Source organism: Anastrepha obliqua, chromosome 6 (genome assembly GCF_027943255.1).
Source record: "Anastrepha obliqua isolate idAnaObli1 chromosome 6, idAnaObli1_1.0, whole genome shotgun sequence".
Lineage (NCBI taxonomy): Eukaryota > Metazoa > Arthropoda > Insecta > Diptera > Tephritidae > Anastrepha > Anastrepha obliqua.
Window position 1 is genome coordinate 52996659 of NC_072897.1, and position 21235 is coordinate 53017893.

Here is a 21235-nt window from a genome sequence, read left to right on the forward strand (position 1 = left end):
CAGTCGAAGAAATAAATGCACCGCCTATTTTTCCTCGCCACATGTTAGACTCGAGTTCAATTCCCGGCGCAAACTTTTTCTTATACATTTTTTTTTTTAAATTCGTTTTTTTTTTTTGTAATTAAAAAAAATTATGTAATAAATTTTACGTATTCGCTTATTATTTCAAAAAATACGAAAATAGTAAAAATTTAATTAGTTTACCTCCCCACGTGACTCGCCATCAATTCTCGGTGCAAATTTTTTTTTTTTTCGTTTTTAATTTTTTAATGTAATCGTAAAAAAATTTGTAATACATTTTATGTATCCGCCTATCATTTCAAAAGTAACAAAATGGTCAAAAAATAAGCAGTCGAAGAAATAAACGCACCGCCTATTTTTCCTCGCCACATGTTAGACTCGAGTTCAATTCCCGGTGCAAACTTTTTTTTATAAATTTTATTTTTTAAAATCGTTTTTTTTTTTTAATGTAATTGAAAAAAAAAATTATGTAATAAATTTTACGTATTCGCTTATTATTTCAAAAATACGAAAATAGTACAAATTTAATTGGTTTAATGTCGAGGTGAGAAATGTGTTGTGTGTTGAGGTGAAAGATGTGTGGTGTTTCTAATTTTTCTGTGGGCGAAAGTCAGTGAGGTGTCTATAAACTCGGTGTACTAAATGACCTTATTACAAATCTTTCAGATCTCAATTGTACTAAAAAAAGCTTACAGTAACATTTGCACCTTCTCATTGCATTAACATTCTCTGCTAATAGTGTTGAATGGCATGTTAAGTAGTGATGTTGAGGGAAAATTTACTTATGTTAGTAATATCAGAGAATGTTAATGCAATGAGAAGGTGCAAATGTTACTGTAAGCTTTTTTTAGTACAATTGAGATCTGAAAGATTTGTAATAAGGTCATTTAGCACACCGAGTTTATAGACACCTCACTGACTTTTGCCCACACAAAAATTAGAAACACCACACATCTTTCACCTCAACACACAACACATTTCTCACCTCGACATTGAACCAATTAAATTTGTACTATTTTCGTATTTTTGAAATAATAAGCGAATACGTAAAATTTATTACATAATTTTTTTTTTCAATTACATTAAAAAAAAAAACGATTTTAAAAAATAAAATTTATAAAAAAAAGTTTGCACCGGGAATTGAACTCGAGTCTAACATGTGGCGAGGAAAAATAGGCGGTGCGTTTATTTCTTCGACTGCTTATTTTTTGACCATTTTGTTACTTTTGAAATGATAGGCGGATACATAAAATGTATTACAAATTTTTTTACGATTACATTAAAAAATTAAAAACGAAAAAAAAAAAAATTTGCACCGAGAATTGATGGCGAGTCACGTGGGGAGGTAAACTAATTAAATTTTTAATATTTTCGTATTTTTTGAAATAATAAGCGAATACGTAAAATTTATTACATAATTTTTTTTAATTACAAAAAAAAAAACGAATTAAAAAAAAAAAATTAATAAAAAAAGGTTTGCACTGGGAATTGAAATCGAGTCTAACATGTGGCGAGGAAAAATAGGCGGTGCGTTTATTTCTTCGACTGCTTATTTTTTTACCATTTTGTTACTTTTGAAATGATAAGCGGATACATAAAATTTATTAAAAATTTTTTACGATTACATTAAAAAAAAACACATTTAAAAAAAAAAAAATTGGCGCCGAGAATTGATGCCGAGTCACATGGGGAGGATAAATACGCAGTGCGTTTATTTCTGCGCCTGCGTTGTGAACCAAGGTTTTGTGCATGCGCGCGACGCGAATTAATTTTAATAAAGTTCTGAAAGTAATTCATGAAGTTTTTCATTACATACATTCATAAATGAACGTATACTCTATATGTACATAAATGATGGTATATGACAATATACATACATAATATGTATGTACATGTCAATAGAAGGTATTTGCATTAAGAAAAAAAAAACGGTTTAAGATAAATCAACACTTATTTTATATTGTATGTCAATTTATAGTTTATGTATTCGACAGCATTTACATACATATGTAGGTATGTACATTTGTATATGAAAAACAATAATGCACAAGCGCAAGAACATCATCTTCCTTTCATACATATGTACATATGCATGTATGCCCAAATAACCTTGACTTATGTATGTACACAAGTCACAGCACATCACATTCTTACAAGACAAATACACATACGCACTAGCGAGTTTCTTCCTAACAAGTGCAAAAACAATTCTGCTCTATGTATGTATTATGTCCTAGCATATATACATACATATATACCTACTTGCCTTCTAAACTTCCTACAAAATAATTGTATTCATATGTTACTACATCCATGCACGTTCATACATTCAAGCATACATATACATATGCGCGAGCACAGCGCTCCCTTCTTGCTTCCGTGTACTTTTGTCTTTCAGCAGTCGATATTCCTAATATTGTACTTACAAAAACACAATACTTTGATAGACGCAAAAGCAACAGCAAGCACAACGCGATGGCCGCTTTGCCACCACACATTCTAAAATGTTCTAGAACACAACAAAAACACATACCTCACATGCGCATGTCGCCCAAAGCCAAGGCGAATTTATTACAGGTGACAGCAAACACATATAAGTAAAACCCTACATGTATTTGTTGTTGCGTTTGGTGCAAGCATCATGTCAAAATCAGCAAGCAAATGTAAACATACGAATGTAAACATACCAATACATACAAACAAAGCATATCATTTTGACGTAAGCCATCCCTACGGCGGAAAATTCAGCTGGGTGAATGCTGTCACCTGATTAAATCCACCTTGCCCAAAGCTAAAATCTAAGCCTAGCGGCTACAAAAACAAAATACATTCGTAGACGCAGTCGCAGCGGCCATGATTCTATCAGCGACGGCGCTGAACAATTTGGAACAAAACAAAAAGTTCATTCATAAGTTAGAGCACATATTTCAATTTCATTCATAAAACGAGCCGCCCATATGCCAATTTTCGCGACCATTCGAAAATAGTCAATATTGGAATATTTCGCGTGGAATTATTTGCCAATATTTGATAAATCTTAAATTTTTGTCATGTCGAGTGGCCGCGGCTCCGTATGTATGTATGCACCCTTATATGTATGTAAATATGTCTTCTAACTGTGCGACAGTCGCGAGTTAATGCGACTTCCAGCGAATCACACATTGCTGTCCGCAAAGCCGCATATATGTACCTTATGATCAGAAAGTACCGGGAATGTTTAAATTAAACAAAACAGAGTTAAATTTAAGGAAAATTTATATTATCTCCTTCAAAATATGACCCGTCTGAAGCAACACACATGTGCCAACGCTTAACCCAGTCCTCCAAACACTCCCGGCAGGCCGATTTGTATTCTCTTTGATCAGTGCGATGGCGCGTTATCATCATACAAGATCTGAGAATTGTTTGCTCACATTTCCGGCGGTTTGCAACACACAGCATCTCTCTAAGGTTTCAAAACGGATAAATAATATTCTCTATTGACTGTCTGGCCCGATGGAAGGTACTCATGGTGGACTATGCCTTGGCAATCGAAGGAAGCAGTCAACATCCCCTTCCCGGTTCTTTTTGCTCATAGGGTATACAAATCCCATGTGTCAAGTGTGCGCAGAAGCTTGTGTTGTGGGTTTGTTAGAATGGTGGTAGTTTGTACATATATTTAAACACATATGTGAGTATGCGCGTTAGGCTTCCTGGATGGATATTAGAATATTTCCTCATCAATATGTGTATGTAAGTAGTTCAGATTTGACTGAAGAGATTAAATACACACATACATATATGAATGCATATCCATATGCATTGCCTTTAAGGCTGTTTTACATATAAATCAATTCAAAAGAAGTATGAATAATGTTATATAGAAAATAAATTTATAAAAAACAGGTATTAGAAAAACCTGAATACACTATTTTAAATCAATTTCAATTAAACCAAATACAAAAAATGAAATAAAAATATCGAACAAAAAACTGTGCACAGGATTTGAACCTGAGTCAATTATGAGACGATGTTCTGCATATACGACAAGTCTTTCACGATTGCGCTAATCTACAATTATTAATGATCTTTTCTAAATCACTCATTTATTCGATTCGCAGTTTTATATGCACATATTCTGCGTTAGTTGAAAGTTTGTATGCGTAATTATATGAATATGCATGTGTGTATGCGCGTTTGGCTTTCTGGACGGATATTAGAATGATATTTTCTCATCAATATAATTTGGATTTGATGAAATAGATTACAGATATATGTACATATTTTCTGTTTTGATTGATTTATATAAAAGTCAGGTCATATCCAGTATGAACTATTTTATACCGAAAAGAAATTTCCATTTATAAAATACAAAAAACAGTATTTTAAAGAAATTTTAATTAAAATGAACTCAAAAATTTTACCAAACTTTCCTGGTTTGAATTGTAAAAAAAAAATGTGTAAAAAAAATATGACTTCAGGACTTGAACCTGAATTAAATACGTGCAAAAACACAAAACGAATAATTCCGCCGACTTTAGCTTCTGCACCACAAACTAACTACCGCGCGGCCTTCTTAATCGCAAATTTATTCGCTTCGATTTCCTTAGTAGTGTGCCGAAAAATCTTATGAACGTCCTCAGTAGTTTGGTAAACGCAGAAAATATCTGAATTCTTGGCCTAGCGTGGTAAATAAATATAGAAACCCTCCACTCGCGTCACTCGCGTGGTAAATATCTGCAATTCCGACCTCTTCAGGAAAGTTGAATTTGAAATGACCTTATTATGAATCTATAAATTAGAACTCGAAAAAAGCTCTTTTAACATTTGCTCCTTCTCATTGCATTAACATTCTCTGCTAATACCTATGAATCATTACATTTTTATTTCTTTTCGTTAGATATTTATTTCAAATAATTTATTTGGAATCACTTCTAGTGAAATGTTGCAAAAAATCAAAACAAAACTAAATTATTTTTTTGTGTTCATTTGGTCCATATGTTCCATAAAAAGTTGATATGGTAAATAATATGCAGCGTCTGATACACGCAAATTTCCGTTGACCATTATAGTGACAAAATTATCGATCACCAATTCCAACAGGATTTCAAAATCAGGGTTGGAATGAGTTGTTGTGTGGTATACTTCTGAAAAAATCAGAAATAAACAAAATAAATCTAAAAATTCAAATTCTAACTTTATCTTGTGTATGTTCTTATTACCTATGAATTTTTCCAATGAAGCACCATTCATTTTAAATTTTCCACCAATTTTTTTTATCATTTCGCGTTTCTTTCCTTTTTCGTTCGATTCCAATATTTTTTCATAGCCGAAAACATCGTTTGCAAACATGAAGCAAAAATTAAAGGTGATGTAAGTAGCCCAATTTCACCCTGTGTTAGCCATCTTAATAAATCCGTGTTGTCCTCTTGGAAAAGCTACTTTTTATTTCAGAGCAAATTCTAAAGAAAAAGTACTCAAAAGCGTAGAAATTAAAACTTTTGCTGAAAAAGTTAGCAGCCAATACTGTTTTGCCTATTCCATTTTGCTTAGACTTTCGCATCTTTCAATTTCAATTTATTTGATTTTTTTTTTTTCAAACACGAAACGCGCTGCATTATTTAAAGCGATTTGCAATTTTTGCTTCGAATTATTATCAAGCCTGCAATATACTAATTCAGCGTATGATACATGAGGAACAATGAGTAATCTAACAAGTTTTAATTTAACTTTACGCATCGGAACAAACCTATCAAATAGATAGCTGACTAAAGCATTGAAATGTTGCAGTTTTTCATCCACTGTTGTGAATAACCGACACATATTCCAATTAAGCTCGGCAGCCTCCTTATTTAAGAGATCATGCTGAATAAGCTTAAAGTCTCTAAAAAATATCTACTTTACTTGATTGTGTCTGTTGAACTGGATGTTGTAAGATAAGAATATCAACTCGTGGTCGGAAACTCCAGCCATAGGAAGCTGATCAATATGACTGACGTAATCTCTGTCACTGACGCAAAATACATCCAAAAGACTTGGTTTGCAGTGGGGTGCAAAGCGAGTAGCATATTCATTGATTAAGGAAATTCCTAATGATTGGAAACTATCTATCAAACTCCTGGAAGAAAAATTATCACAAAGAAGGTCTACATTTAAATCACCACACACAATAATATGTTCATAGGAGATGTGGAATTCCGCTAATTTATCAAATATCACTGAGAGGTCATTTCTATTGCTAGGGTTGTAAATGCATGCAACAAGACATTTGGTATTGTTATCATAAAATTCAACAAAAATGTATTCGACTCCTTGAAAATGATCTGATCTAGAGATCTCTTTCCATTTAAAATTATTTTTAAAATATAAAGCAATGCCACCTCCTCGAGTCTTCGTAGTCCTATCACATCTAATAATAGTGTAGTCGCACAGGGAATATACATTATTATCAATATAGTCTTTAAACCATGTCTCTGTAATACCAGAGAATGTTAATGCAATGAGAAGGAGCAAATGTTAAATGAGCTTTTTTCGAGTTCTAATTTATAGATTCATAATAACAGAGAATGTTAATGCAATGAGAAGGTGCAAATGTTACTGTAAGCTTTTTTTAGTACAATTGAGATCTGAAAGATTTGTAATAAGGTCATTTAGTACACCGAGTTTATAGACACCTCACTGACTTTTGCCCACACAAAAATTAGAAACACCACACATCTTTCACCTCAACACACAACACATTTCTCACCTCGACATTAAACCAATTAAATTTGTACTATTTTCGTATTTTTGAAATAATAAGCGAATACGTAAAATTTATTACATAATTTTTTTTTTCAATTACATTAAAAAAAACAAAACGATTTTAAAAAATAAAATTTATAAAAAAAAGTTTGCACCGGGAATTGAACTCGAGTCTAACATGTGGCGAGGAAAAATAGGCGGTGCGTTTATTTCTTCGACTGCTTATTTTTTGACCATTTTGTTACTTTTGAAATGATAAGCGGATACATAAAATTTATTACAAATTTTTTTACGATTACATTAAAAAAAAAAAATTAAAAACGAAAAAAAAAAAATTTGCACCGAGAATTGATGGCGAGTCACGTGGGGAGGATAAATACATTAAACTAATTAAATTTTTACTATTTTCGTATTTTTTGAAATAATAAGCGAATACGTAAAATTTATTACATAATTTTTTTTAATTACAAAAAAAAAAAACGAATTTAAAAAAAAAAAAATTAATAAAAAAAGGTTTGCACTGGGAACTGAAATCGAGTCTAACATGTGGCGAGGAAAAATAGGCGGTGCATTTATTTCTTCGACTGCTTATTTTTTTACCATTTTGTTACTTTTGAAATGATAAGCGGATACATATATTAAAATTTATTAAAAATTTTTTACGATTACATTAAAAAAAACACATTTAAAAAAAAAAAAAATTGGATGCCGAGTCACATGGGGAGGATAAATACGCAGTGCGTTTATTTCTGCGCCTGCGTTGTGAACCAAGGTTTTGTGCATGCGCGCGACGCGAATTAATTTTAATAAAGTTCTGAAAGTATATTAATTCATGAAGTTTTCCAATACATACATTCATAAATGAACGTAGACTCTATATGTACATAAATGATGGTATATGACAATATACATACATAAGTACATAATATGTATGTACATGTCAATAGAAGGTATTTGCATTAAGAAAAAAAAACGGTTTAAGATAAATCAACACTTATTTTATATTGTATGTCAATTTATAGTTTATGTATTCGACAGCATTTACATACATATGTAGGTATGTACATTTGTATATGAAAAACAATAATGCACAAGCGCAAGAACATCATCTTCCTTTCATACATATGTACATATGCATGTATGCCCAAATAACCTTGACTTATGTATGTACACAAGTCACAGCACATCACATTCTTACAAGACAAATACACATACGCACTAGCGAGTTTCTTCCTAACAAGTGCAAAAACAATTCTGCTCTATGTACATATGTATTATGTCCTAGCATATATACATACATACATATATACCTACTTGCCTTCTAAACTTCCTACAAAATAATTGTATTCATATGTTACTACATCCATGCACGTTCATACATTCATGCATATGTATATGCGCGAGCACAGCGCTCCCTTCTTGCTTTCGTGTACTTTTGTCTTTCACCAGTCGATATTCCTAATATTGTACTTACAAAAACACGATATGTACTTTGATAGACGCAAAAGCAACAGCAAGCGCAACGCCATGGCCGCTTTGCCACCGCACATTCTAAAATGTTCTAGAACACAACAAAAACACATACCTCACATGCGCATGTCGCCCAAAGCTAAAATCTAAGCCTAGCGGCTACAAAAACAAAATACATTCGTAGACGCAGTCGCAGCGGCCATGATTCTATCAGCGACGGCGCTGAACAATTTGGAACAAAACAAAAAGTTCATTCATAAGTTAGAGCTCATATTTCAATTTCATTCATAAAACGAGCCGCCCATATGCCAATTTTCGCGACCATTCGAAAATAGTCAATATTGGAATATTTCGCGTGGAATTATTTGCCAATATTTGATAAATCTTAAATTTTTGTCATGTCGAGTGGCCGCGGCTCCGTATGTATGTATGCACCCTTATATGTATGTAAATATGTCTTCTAACGGTGCGACAGTCGCGAGTTAATGCGACTTCCAGCGAATCACACATTGCTGTCCGCAAAGCCGCATATATGTACCTTATGATCAGAAAGTACCGGGAATGTTTAAATTAAACAAAACAGAGTTAAATTTAAGGAAAATTTATATTATCTCCTTCAAAATATGACCCGTCTGAAGGAACACACATGTGCCAACGCTTAACCCAGTCCTCCAAACATTCCCGGCAGGCCGATTTGTATTCTCTTTGATCAGTGCGATGGCGCGTTATCACCATGCAAAATCTGAGAATTGTTTGCTCACATTTCCGGCGGTTTGCAACACACAGCATCTCTCTAAGGTTTCAAAACGAATAAATAATATTCTCTATTGACTGTCTGGCCCGATGGAAGGTACTCATGGTGGACTATGCCTTGGCAATCGAAGGAAACAGTCAACATCACCTTCCCGGTTCTTTTTGCTCATAGGGTATACATATCCCATCTTTTCACTGACGGACAAGAAGACGGTCGCAGTTGTTGTTTTTTATATGCATACATTTTGCGTTCGTTGAAGGTTTGCATATATTTGTATACATATGCGTGTATGCGCGTTTGGCTTTCTGGATGCATCCATGGATATTAGAATATTTTCTCATCAATATGTGTATGTAAATTAATTCAAATGAAGTATTAATAATGTTATATAGAAAATAAATTTATAAAAAACAGGTATTAGAAAAACCTGAATACACTATTTTAAATCAATTTCAATTAAACCAAATATAAAAAATGAAATAAAAATATCGAACAAAAAACTGTGCACAGGACTTGAACCTGAGTCAATTATGAGACGATGTACTGCATACACAACAAGTCTTTCACGATCGCGCTAATCTACAATTATTAATGATCTTTTCTAAATCACTCATTTATTCGATTCGCAGTTTTATATGCACATATTCTGCGTTAGTTGAAAGTTTGTTTGCGTAATATAATTATATGAATATGCATGTGTGTATGCGCGTTTGGCTTTCTGGACGGATATTAGAATGATATGTATTTTCTCATCAATATAATTTGGATTTGATGAAATAGATTATAGATATATGTACATATTTTCTGTTTTGATTGATTTATATAAAAGTCAGGTCATATCCAGTATGAACTATTTTATACCGAAAAGAAATTTCCATTTATAAAATACAAAAAAAAACAGTATTTTAAAGAAATTTTAATTAAAATAAACTCAAAAATTTTACCAAACTTTCCTGGTTTGAATTGTAAAAAAAAAATGTGCAAGAAAAAAAATATGACTTCAGGACTTGAACCTGAATTATATACGTGCCAAAAAACAAAACGAATAATTCTGCCGACTTTAGCTTCTACACCACAAATTAACTGCCGCGCGGCCTTCTTAATCGCAAATTTATTCGCTTCGATTTCCTTAGTAGTGTGCCGAAAAATCTTATGAACTTCCTCAGTAGTTTGGTAAACGCAGAAAATATCTGAATTCTTGCCCTAGCGTGGTAAGTAAATATAGAAACCCTCCACTCGCGTCACTCGCGTGGTAAATATCTGCAATTCCCCACTCGTGAAGATAGTTGAATTTGAAATGACCTTATTATGAATCTATAAATTAGAACTCGAAAAAAGCTCATTTAACATTTGCTCCTTCTCATTGCATTAACATTCTCTGCTATTAGACCATTATTTATACAGAACTCTATGAACTGCCTCCCACCTCTATTGATTTTTTTGTCTCTTGAATTCCTATCTGCTTTTCCTCCTACAATATCATTTAGTAAGATTTCGTCCATATTTACTTGTAAGTCTCCAATTCGTACATTAAGGTCACCGATTACAACACCATTTACAAAATCATTTTGAACAAAACTTTCTTTTACAATTTCAAAATCATGTATCCAGTTATTACCCTTCAAATATAATAGAATCAAGTTTACAGTTTTTTCCGCCACACAAAATTCGATTACGTCTAAACAGTCTAAACACTTAAACGAATATCTGACATCAACATTTTCTAAGTCTTTTTTAATGCCATAAAGGAGACCACCACTTGCCCGTCCATAATGACAACGTCGTTCTGCTGATCTCCAAAACAGAGTAAACCCCTTGAAGAATTTAAAATATTTTTCAAAATTTTCCGTTTCAACATGCGTTTCTAACAAGATAAAAACATCAAACGAACAAATGTAATCAAAAAAATCTTTATATAACGTTTTGTTTGCTAAGCCGTTAATGTTATACGACACAATATTAATATTAGTTAATTGATTACGATTTTCTAAAAGTTCATCACTGCTGGTTATCACATTTAATTTTTCGGTTACTTTAGTACAATTCTTTAGTTTTTTGAATTTATTTTCTCTAACAAAGAGTGATAATATATGTAATATCAATTTTTGACACGTTTATACCAAAGTAGTGAATAAGAATTTTCTCTGCCGGCTGTCCCTCACACATAAGTAATTTATTAGTATTGTATGACATCCATTTGCCGTCAATATTCATGCTATCATTCCTTACGAATATCTTATGTGTTCTACTTAAGGTCAAGAGCTTTTGTTTTAACTGCAATAGCACTTTTCTATTTTGGTGCCTTTCAGAGCTAAGGTCCTTTTCAATATATATATCCGAGCCTCGCAACATTCTAGCGTTTTTAAGGATATCTCCTGCCATTTCCACGGTTTCAAACTCTGCTATTATATTGCACTTATTATCTTTATCGTATAATGAACGTGCCTCTCTTATTTTAATGTGATGCAGACTAAGCTTATCTTCGCATAATTTTTGAACAGCTAGTGTTGGTTTTTCATCTTTTGTAACGCCTTTAAAAAATAACCTATTTCGCTTACTTTGGTCAACAAGGCGTAGTATTTCTTTTTGTTCCAATTCCCTGTCTTTTTTTAATTTTTGTACTTCTAGTTTAAGGGATTCGTTTTCAGCCTTTAGCTTTTCAATTTCCAATCCCATTGACTCTTTTAAATCTTGTATGTCTTGTTTAGAAGCTAATCGCTCTAATTGCTTATTTAGGTTGGTTTTAATTCCACGTATGGCTGTCATTACATCTTGCAGTGAAAGATCCGGAGATAATTCGGTAACTCTTCTCTTAGCCGCATTACTTGAAGTAGGAGTTCGATGCATTTTGTCAACTTGCAAGTATTAACAATTATAAAATAATTATTATTTAGTAACTACTACTAGGTGGCAATGCCTTTGATACGTTACACCTTTAACTTCTGTAACTACTCGTATACAAATTCGTTCTGCTACCCGCCAGTAGGTGGCGCTACGCTATTACCTAAATTCTATTTGTTGTTATGTTATGTATAGAGCTAATAATTTGAGGTTATGTTGATTGAACGCGCCAAAATGTAAATCTCAGACAATTTCACCTTCGCTGTTCCGCTCAATAAAAGACAGGAGATACACCGATCTTGATGAAGTTCCCAAGTCTCACTAAACAATCAAAGGCTCGTAAACTTACTTCAGTAACGCATGTATTCGACTCGCAGAGTTTCGGAGCAACTTGTTATTGCGACAAATGTATTGTCCCTTCTCAATAGAATGGGTGTTTCGGTCTGTAGGATGATAATTCACCTCACTTAGCTTATACACTAACCTATTATCACAGTACTCCTTCCTGCCGCTAGATGTCGCCTTGATTTCAGTTCTCAGTTAATTTCTCCGCGCGAATAATGATCAAAAAGGACATTCAGAAACGCCACCACCAGGCGAATCTCTTTAATTTAATAATTTTCGCCAACTCGCTTGTCCAGCAGTTCTGCCACACCACAACAGCAATCACCAACACTTCAACATCCGCTTCCAATGTTGAAACTTTTTATCTCTTCGAATATCCTTGGTAAAATTAAGAATTTTATAGGAGCGCTCTAATTACACGACTAATCACAAAGACCTTCTTCTTCTTCGAACTATCGAAACCCGATTTCACTAAAAAAGCGCGTGGCAATTGCTCTGTATGCAGAAAAAAACTGCAGGCATTCGAGGTCAATCTCTATTTAGCACATTACTGCCGCCTTGATTTAAAAACTTGTCCAGCAGTTCTGCCACACCACAACAGCAATCACCAACACTTCAACATCCGCTTCCAATGTTGAAACTTTTTATCTCTTCGAATATCCTTGGTAAAATTAAGAATTTTATAGGAGCGCTCTAATTACACGACTAATCACAAAGACCTTCTTCTTCTTCGAACTATCGAAACCCGATTTCACTAAAAAAGCGCGTGGCAATTGCTCTGTATGCAGAAAAAAACTGCAGGCATTCGAGGTCAATCTCTATTTAGCACATTACTGCCGCCTTGATTTAAAAACTTGGTATCTTTTCTTTATTGAAAATAATTTGTTTATATCGTTAATCTGGAAAAAGCGAATTTAATTATGCATAGACTCATGGATACGAACTTTAAATCAGACGGCAGACTATTATCCTTTTAAATTTGGTGTTCATCTGGTTGCCCGATTGGCCACTTGATCCTGCTTCCACTCTTATGATACAATTTTCTAGAATTCGTGATCTGAGCATCCATTGAGTGTATGAACCATATTGTAAAAAAAATCGCCACAACTGCTCGCACACATATGTAGCGTATAAAAATAATTACTCTTATTTTCATATTAATTAGCTTTTTTTATTTTTACTCATTATTAATGTCTTATTTTATTATGTTTATTCTTTTGGTTCCATTTCTTCCATATGAAACTATGTCATTCCTAAATGGTTAGCAAACAATAATTATGCTTTTATGTCTAGAATGAAACATAAAAATTGTCGCTTCTTATTGATCGTTACATGACATACCATACCATATATCTCTTCATTTATTGTATAATCATTTGGCTTTTGAAGAATGCCACAATCTCTGTGCAAAGCGCAATGGTATGCCCATTTTAAGCAGCTGTGAGTGGCCATTCAATTTGAGATTTGGTCTGTAATGTAACACTGCCTCCCAGCGAATTTCACTTAATAATGGTATGGTCATCCACATTTTATAAAGGTCATTGCACCGTCGTATACGTTTTTCATCATATTCAATACCACCGAATATGTACATACAACCATTTTGACTGTGCGCTGCGGCATGGAAGTACAAAGCTTTTGGTAGAGAGGCTGTTTTTATAAGTGTCCATTGCTTAGTAGTAAAATTTAATCTCCATATATCTGAAAAATATACTTGATCGGCCTGCAAATGGAAAAGGGATATCCAACTTCAAATATAATTTAATAATACTAAATTTAATTATTACGCACCTGCAAGCCTCCCGTAATGAATGCTTCGACCTCACCATTCGATTTCGTGTGCTGTACGCAGGAAAAGCACTTTCGTGGGTTTGGATATCCGGAATTTTGTCGCTCGATTGTTAGATTTGTTTGTGATGTTCGATCGGGTAATGTGACGAAATGTTCCCATCGGTTTGAAATTAAATTAAATGCAGGGATGCGTTGTAAATCATACACTAAATTCGATGTATACCACCCAGCACATATATGTATTGCCCATCGTAGACAACTTCGTGACGATAACGACCCTCTGGATCTTCGCGTATATCTGGACGACAGATATATACGCATTCCCACACTCGTGTGCGCAAATTTAAGCGATGCACATCTCAAGAGTAATCATAGCCAGTTGTTCCCCCAACCGTATATAAATAATGTTCGTGTAAAACTATTCCCGGTCCATATTGCGGAATTGGCGCATCACCAGTAGCCTCTATTCGCTTAACACTCGGTTTTTTACCTGTTGTTTGATATATATAACAGTCGTTTGAGCAAGATTCACCAAATGGATAGCCGGTGCGTCAATCAAATGTCATATTGACAAATTGCAATCATTGTTGCCATGTTTCGATAAGAATGCAATAATAAATGAGGAAAATGAGCAACATTGCCACCACTTAATAATTATATTAGACGCAAACCCAACAAAACACGCTTTGAAAAGTGGGTTTAGGTATGGAGTTGTGTTTTAATTTTGTATGGGATTTGACAGGTGTTTTGTTTAGTGTTTGCGCTAAGAACACGATAGCGGCAGAGAACCCAAACTCCGGCTGCGGTGGAAACTTAGTATAATTCATGAAGTTTTTCATTACACACATATGTACATAAATGAACGTATACTTTATATGTAAATAAATGATGGTATATGATAATATACATACATAAGTACATAATATGTATGTACATGTCAATAGGAGGTATTTGCATTCAGAAAAAAAGAACGGTTTAAGATAAATCAACACTTATTTTATATTGTATGTCAATTTAAAGTTTATGTATTCGACAGCATTTACATACATATGTATGTATGTGCATTTGTATATGAAAAACCATAATGCACAAGCGCAAGAACATCATATCACATATGCAAGAATGCCCAAATAACCTTGACTTATGTATGTACACACGCCACAGCACATCACATTCTTACAAGAAATCAAATACACATACGCACTAGTGAACGAGTTTCTTCCTAACAAGTGCAAAAACAATTCTGCTCTATGTATGTATATATACCCACTTTATGTCCTAGCATATATACATACATATATACCTACTTGCCTTCTAAACTTCCTACAAAATAATTGTATTCATATGTTACTATATCCATGCACGTTCATATATTACATTCATGCATATATGCGCGAGCACAGCGCTCCCTTCTTGCTTCCGTGTACTTTTGTCTTTCACCAGTCGATATTCCTAATATTATACTTACAAAAACGCAATACTTTGATAGACGCAAAAGCAACAGCAAGCGCAACGCGATGGCCGCTTTGCCACCACACATTCTAAAATATTCAAGAACACAACAAAAACACATACCTCACATGCGCATGTCGCCCAAAGCTAAAATCTAAGCCTAGCGACTACAAAAACAAAATACATTCGTAGACGCAGTCGCAGCGGCCATGATTCTATCAGCGACGGCGCTGAACAATTTAGAACAAAACAAAAAGTTCATTCATAAGTTAGAGCTCATATTTCAATTTCATTCATAAAACGAGCCGCCCATATGCCAATTTTCGCGACCATTCGAAAATAGTCAATATTGGAATATTTCGCGCGGAATTATTTGCCAATATTTGATAAATCTTGAATTTTTGTCATGTCGAGTGGCCGCGGCTCCGTATGTATGTATGCACCCTTATATGTATGTAAATATGTCTTCTAACTGGGCGACAGTCGCGAGTTAATGCGACTTCCAGCGAATCACACATTGCTGTCCGCAAAGCCGCATATATGCACTTATGATCAGAAAGTACCGGGAATGTTTAAATTAAACAAAATAGAGTTAAATTTAAGGCCAATTTATATTATCTCCTTCAAAATATGACCCGTCTGAAGCAACACACATGTGCCAACGTTTAACCCAGTCCTCCAAACACCCCCGGCAGGCCGATTTGTATTCTCTTTGATCAGTGCGATGGCGCGTTATCATCATGCAAAATCTGAGAATTGTTTTCTCACATTTCCGGCGGTTTGCAACACACAGCATCTCTCTAAGGTTTCAAAACGGATAAATAATATTCTCTATTGACTGTCTGGCCCGATGGAAGGTACTCATGGTGGACTATGCATTGGCAATCGAAGGAAACAGTCAACATCACTTTCCCGGTTCTTTTTGCTCATAGGGTATATATATCCCATCTTTTCACTGACGGGCAAGTAGACGGTCGCAGTTGTTTTTTGTATGCATACATTTTGCGTTCGTTGAAGGTTTGTATGTATATATTTATATATATTTATATATATTTATATATATTTATATATATTTATATACATATGCGTGTATGCGCGTTTGGCTTTCTGGATCCATCCATGGATATTAGAATATTTTCTCATCAATATGTGTATGTAAGTAGTTCAGATTTGACTGAAGAGATTAAATATAGGAATGCATATTCATATGATTGCCTTTATGGCTGTTTTACATATAAATTCAAAAAGAGTATGAATAATGTTATATAGAAAATAAATTTCTAAATAACAGGTATTAGAAAAACCTGAATACACTATTTTAAATCAATTCTAATTAAACCAAATATAACAAATGAAATAAAAATATCGAAAAAAAAAACTGTGTACAGGACTTGAACCTGAGTCAAATATGGGACGGTGTACTGCATACACAACAAGTCTTTCACGACTATGCTAAACTACAATTACTAATAAACTTTTCTAAATCACTCATTTATTCGATTCGCAGTTTTATATGCACATATTCTGCGTTAGTTGAAAGTTTGTATGCGTAATTATATGCATATGCATCTGTGTATGCGCGTTTGGCTTTCTGGACGGATATTAGAATGATATTTTCTCATCAATATAATTTGGATTTGATGAAATAGATTATAGACATATGTACATATTTTCTGTTTTGATTGATTTATATAAAAATCAGGTCATATCCAGTATGAACTATTTTATACCGAAAAGAAATTTCCATTTATAAAATACAAAAAAAACAGTATTTTAAAAAAAATTTTAATTAAAATAAACTCAAAAAATTTACCAAACTTTCCTGGTTTGAATTGTAAAAAAAAATGTGCAAGAAAAAAATATGACTTCAGGACTTGAACCTGAATTAAATACGTGCCAAGAAACAAAACGAATAATTCCGCCGACTTTAGCTTCTGCACCACAAACTAACTGCCGCGCGGCCTTCTTAACACGTTGACTGCCGCGCCGGCACCCATTGCCCGGCGCATGGCTTTTCAATGGCGCCGCGCCGGGCAATGGGTGCCGGCGCATTGTTTTTGGTGTGGTGGTGATGCACACTTGCGGCGCTGTGTGATAACCAGCAAATTTCGCTCGGCAGTCAACGTGTTAATCGCAAATTTATTCGCTTCGATTTCCTTAGTAGTGTGCCGAAAAATCTTATGAACTTCCTCAGTAGTTTGGTAAACGCAGAAAATATCTGAATTCCTGTCCTAGCGTGGTAAGTAAATATAGAAACCCTCCACTCGCGTCACTCGCGTGGTAAATATCTGCAATTCCCACCTCGTGAGGAAAGTTGAATTTGAAATGACCTTATTATGAATCTACAAATTAGAACTCGAAAAAAGCTCATTTAACATTTGCTCCTTCTCATTGCATTAACATTCTCTGGTTTTGCTATAGAAGAAAACACTTATTCGGCTGTCAGAGAATTTGACAGAAGTAGTTGTTGGGCTTACGTCAAACGAGATATACCAAAAAGAACAAAGGGAACGCTCTTGGCTTGCACCAGTTTGTTTACGAGCATCGCACACCATTTTATACATTTTGTAAGAACAAAGGGAATGCTCATGGCTTGCACCGGTTTGTTTACGAATACCGCACACCACTTTATACATTTTGTTTTCATTCCTTCATTTGCGTCCCCGTGTGACAGAGAACGTTAATGAATAGAGAAGTATTAATGACAGGAAAGTGTTCATTTTCGAGGGGTACTCGTCTCGCGAAGACAATTTCACCACTGACACATTTTTCACCAATAGTTAACAGCGTAAAAGGCAATTCGGAAAATTTAACAGCAAGTGAGTATTATGTGTGTTTAAAGTGCGGTACAAATTTAGCTTTTTTTTCAAAACCCCGTGCGTAATAAAAAATTAATTAAAATCAAAAAATTGAAAATTAAAAAAAAAATTAGTGATAGGTTGTGTCGCATACGCGGATGCTCGCAGGACGAGAAACGCCTGTTTTCGTTCCCAAAGGATCCGGAGGAAGTGGCAAAGTGGAGGGACAACTTGAAAATCCCGACGGCGGTGCATCTTCCACCCGACAACTCATATGTGTGCGTAAAGCATTTTGAGCCATATGTTGTGGGGGGAAAATGTTTTTTCAAGAAAATGTTTGGAATCGGGTGACGTTCCCGATAATAATGTAGCTAATGGTTCGGGCGGATATTGTATGTCTGGTGAACGAACTTTTCCTGCGATTCCAAACATTTTCTTGAAAAAATTTCCACATATAATTCATGTTTTCAAATGACATCTTTTGGTGCTGGAAAAATTATAACCGATAACTTCATGCCAACGTTCAAGGTAATACATAAACTTCAACGTTCAACAACATTCGCTGACACATCTAACGAATCATTAGATTTTATGGACACAAATTATGGCTTTTTTCAGATTCAAGGGCAAGCATATCATATCACTTATCAGGTTCATTACTACCACTACCCGATCAAGAGTCAAAATTTTTGCAAATTTATTTCATTAATGACAACGATGTTGAACTTGAAGCACGGTGTGCATCTTCCAGAAATATAAACAGAGTCCTTATGTGAGAGTTACAAGATTTATTACACAAACACAATGTTTTGGTGCAAAGTTTTAAAACAACAATCGAAAGATTGTCATGTGATAATTATAAAATTAAAATTGATCCAAATAAAATGCCTGCCGGCGAACATCGTGGAAGATACAATCAACCAACTTCAAGCAACGAGGTTGCAATTGTTATATCTGGAGATGAATTTCAACCAAGAGATATTGTTTTGCAAAGAAGAATTGATACATTGCAACGTGTTGATGAAACGCATCGAAAATATGATGCATTACAATATCCTCTTATGTTCTGTCGTGGTGAAGATGGTTATTCGATTGATATAAAACAAATAAATCCAGCAAATGATCAAGAAACAAATAAAACTGTAAGCGCAATGAATTATTATGCATACAGAATCATGATAAGAGAAAATCAAGAGAATCACAATTTAAAGTGTCGTAAATTATTTCATCAGTATATTGTTGACATATATGCGAAAATAGAAACAGAACGATTGAATTACATTAGATTCAACCAAAGAAAATTACGCTGTGACGAATACATACATTTACGATGTGCAATTAACAACGATACCAACGTTAATAACATTGGTCAAATGGTAATATTACCTTCATCGTATACAGGCAGTCCAAGGCATATGCATTAATACGCCCAAGATGCAATGTGTTACGTCAGAAATTATGGTCGACCCGACTTATTCATAACTTTCACATGCAATCCGAAATGGGATGATATTAAGAATAATTTATATACTGGGCAATCAGCTACTGATAGGCATGACATTACTGCAAGAGTGTTTAGACGAAAGCTACAGTCTCTAATGGATTTCATTGTAAAACATAAAGTTTACGGAGATGTACAATGTTTCATGTATTCTGTGAAATGGCAAAAAAGAGGCTTGAAACATGCGCATATTTTGATTTGGTTAAAACAAAAACTAACCACAGATAAAATTGATCATATTATATGTGCTGAGATTCCAGATATAAATGAAGATCCAGAATTACATACTACTGTAACCAAAACCATGATTCATGGACCGTGTGGTACGTTAAATCAAAATTCTCCATGTATGGTTGATGGTAAATGTTCAAAAAACTACCCAAGGCAATTAATTGCTGAAACAATGACTGGAAATGATGGATATCCATTGTACCGTAAAAGATCACCAGAAGATAATGGAAAAACAGTCACTGTGAAAATTAATAATGAAGATGTGGAGATCGATAACCGTTGGATAGTTCTGTATTCCAAATTATTATCGAAAACATTTAACGCACATATAAATGTTGAATATTGTAACTCCGTAAAATCCATCAAATACATATGCAAATATATCAATAAAGGAAGTGACATGGCAGTATTTGGAGTTGTAAATCGAAATAATGAAATTACTAATTACCAAATGGGAAGATACATTAGTAGCAACGAAGCAGTTTGGAGAATATTATCATTTCCGATTCATGATCGCCCTCCAGCTGTTATACATTTGTCAGTTCATTTAGAAAATGAACAAAGTGTTTATTTCACTGAAAATACTGCTCAACAAATGGCCGAACGACCACCAGCAACAACACTAACTGCATTTTTAAACTTATGTGAAACAGATTCATTTGCAAGAACATTGCTTAATTAAATGTTCCTAAATATTATACTTGGAATGCATCATCAAGGTCCTGGGTACGAAGGCAACGAGGATTACCTGTAGATGGATATCCAGCAATGTGGAATTTTTCTATTTACGTCATCTTGGTCATCTTTGTTGTACTTATCAGCAAGCATGCAAAGAATTGAATTTGCTGAAAATGATAATCAGTGGGAAGTTCTCCACACCAAATAAGAACACTATTTGCCATCATTATTGCTACATGTTTCCCAGCAAACCCAAAAGAATTGTGGAGTACTTACCAAGAATACATGACAGAAGATATCCTACATCAAGTGCGTCGCATTACTGCAAATCCAAATTTGAATTATACAGATGAATTATATAATGAGGCATTAATTAAAATCGAAGACTTTTGCATGATGATTGCAAATAAAACTCTGAGTGAGTTAGGTATGATCGCACCAAATCGTCCGATGCATGATGCATACAATGCAGAATTAAGACGTGAAAAAGAATATGATCGAAATGGTCTGAACACATTTGTAACAACAAACCTACCAAAATTAAACACAGAACAAAGGCAGGCATATGACACAATTATAGACAATGTTGCAAATGAAAGAGGAGGAATATTCTTCTTAGATGCACCAGGT

The 21235-nt window shown here is 34.1% G+C and overlaps 1 pseudogene; it reads right to left on the bottom strand.

The window, feature by feature from the left end:
• Nucleotides 1-13483: 13483 nt before the first annotated feature.
• LOC129250531 (kelch domain-containing protein 10 homolog) lies at nt 13484-14496 on the bottom strand (annotated as a pseudogene).
• Between the last annotated feature and the right edge of the window lie 6739 nt (nt 14497-21235).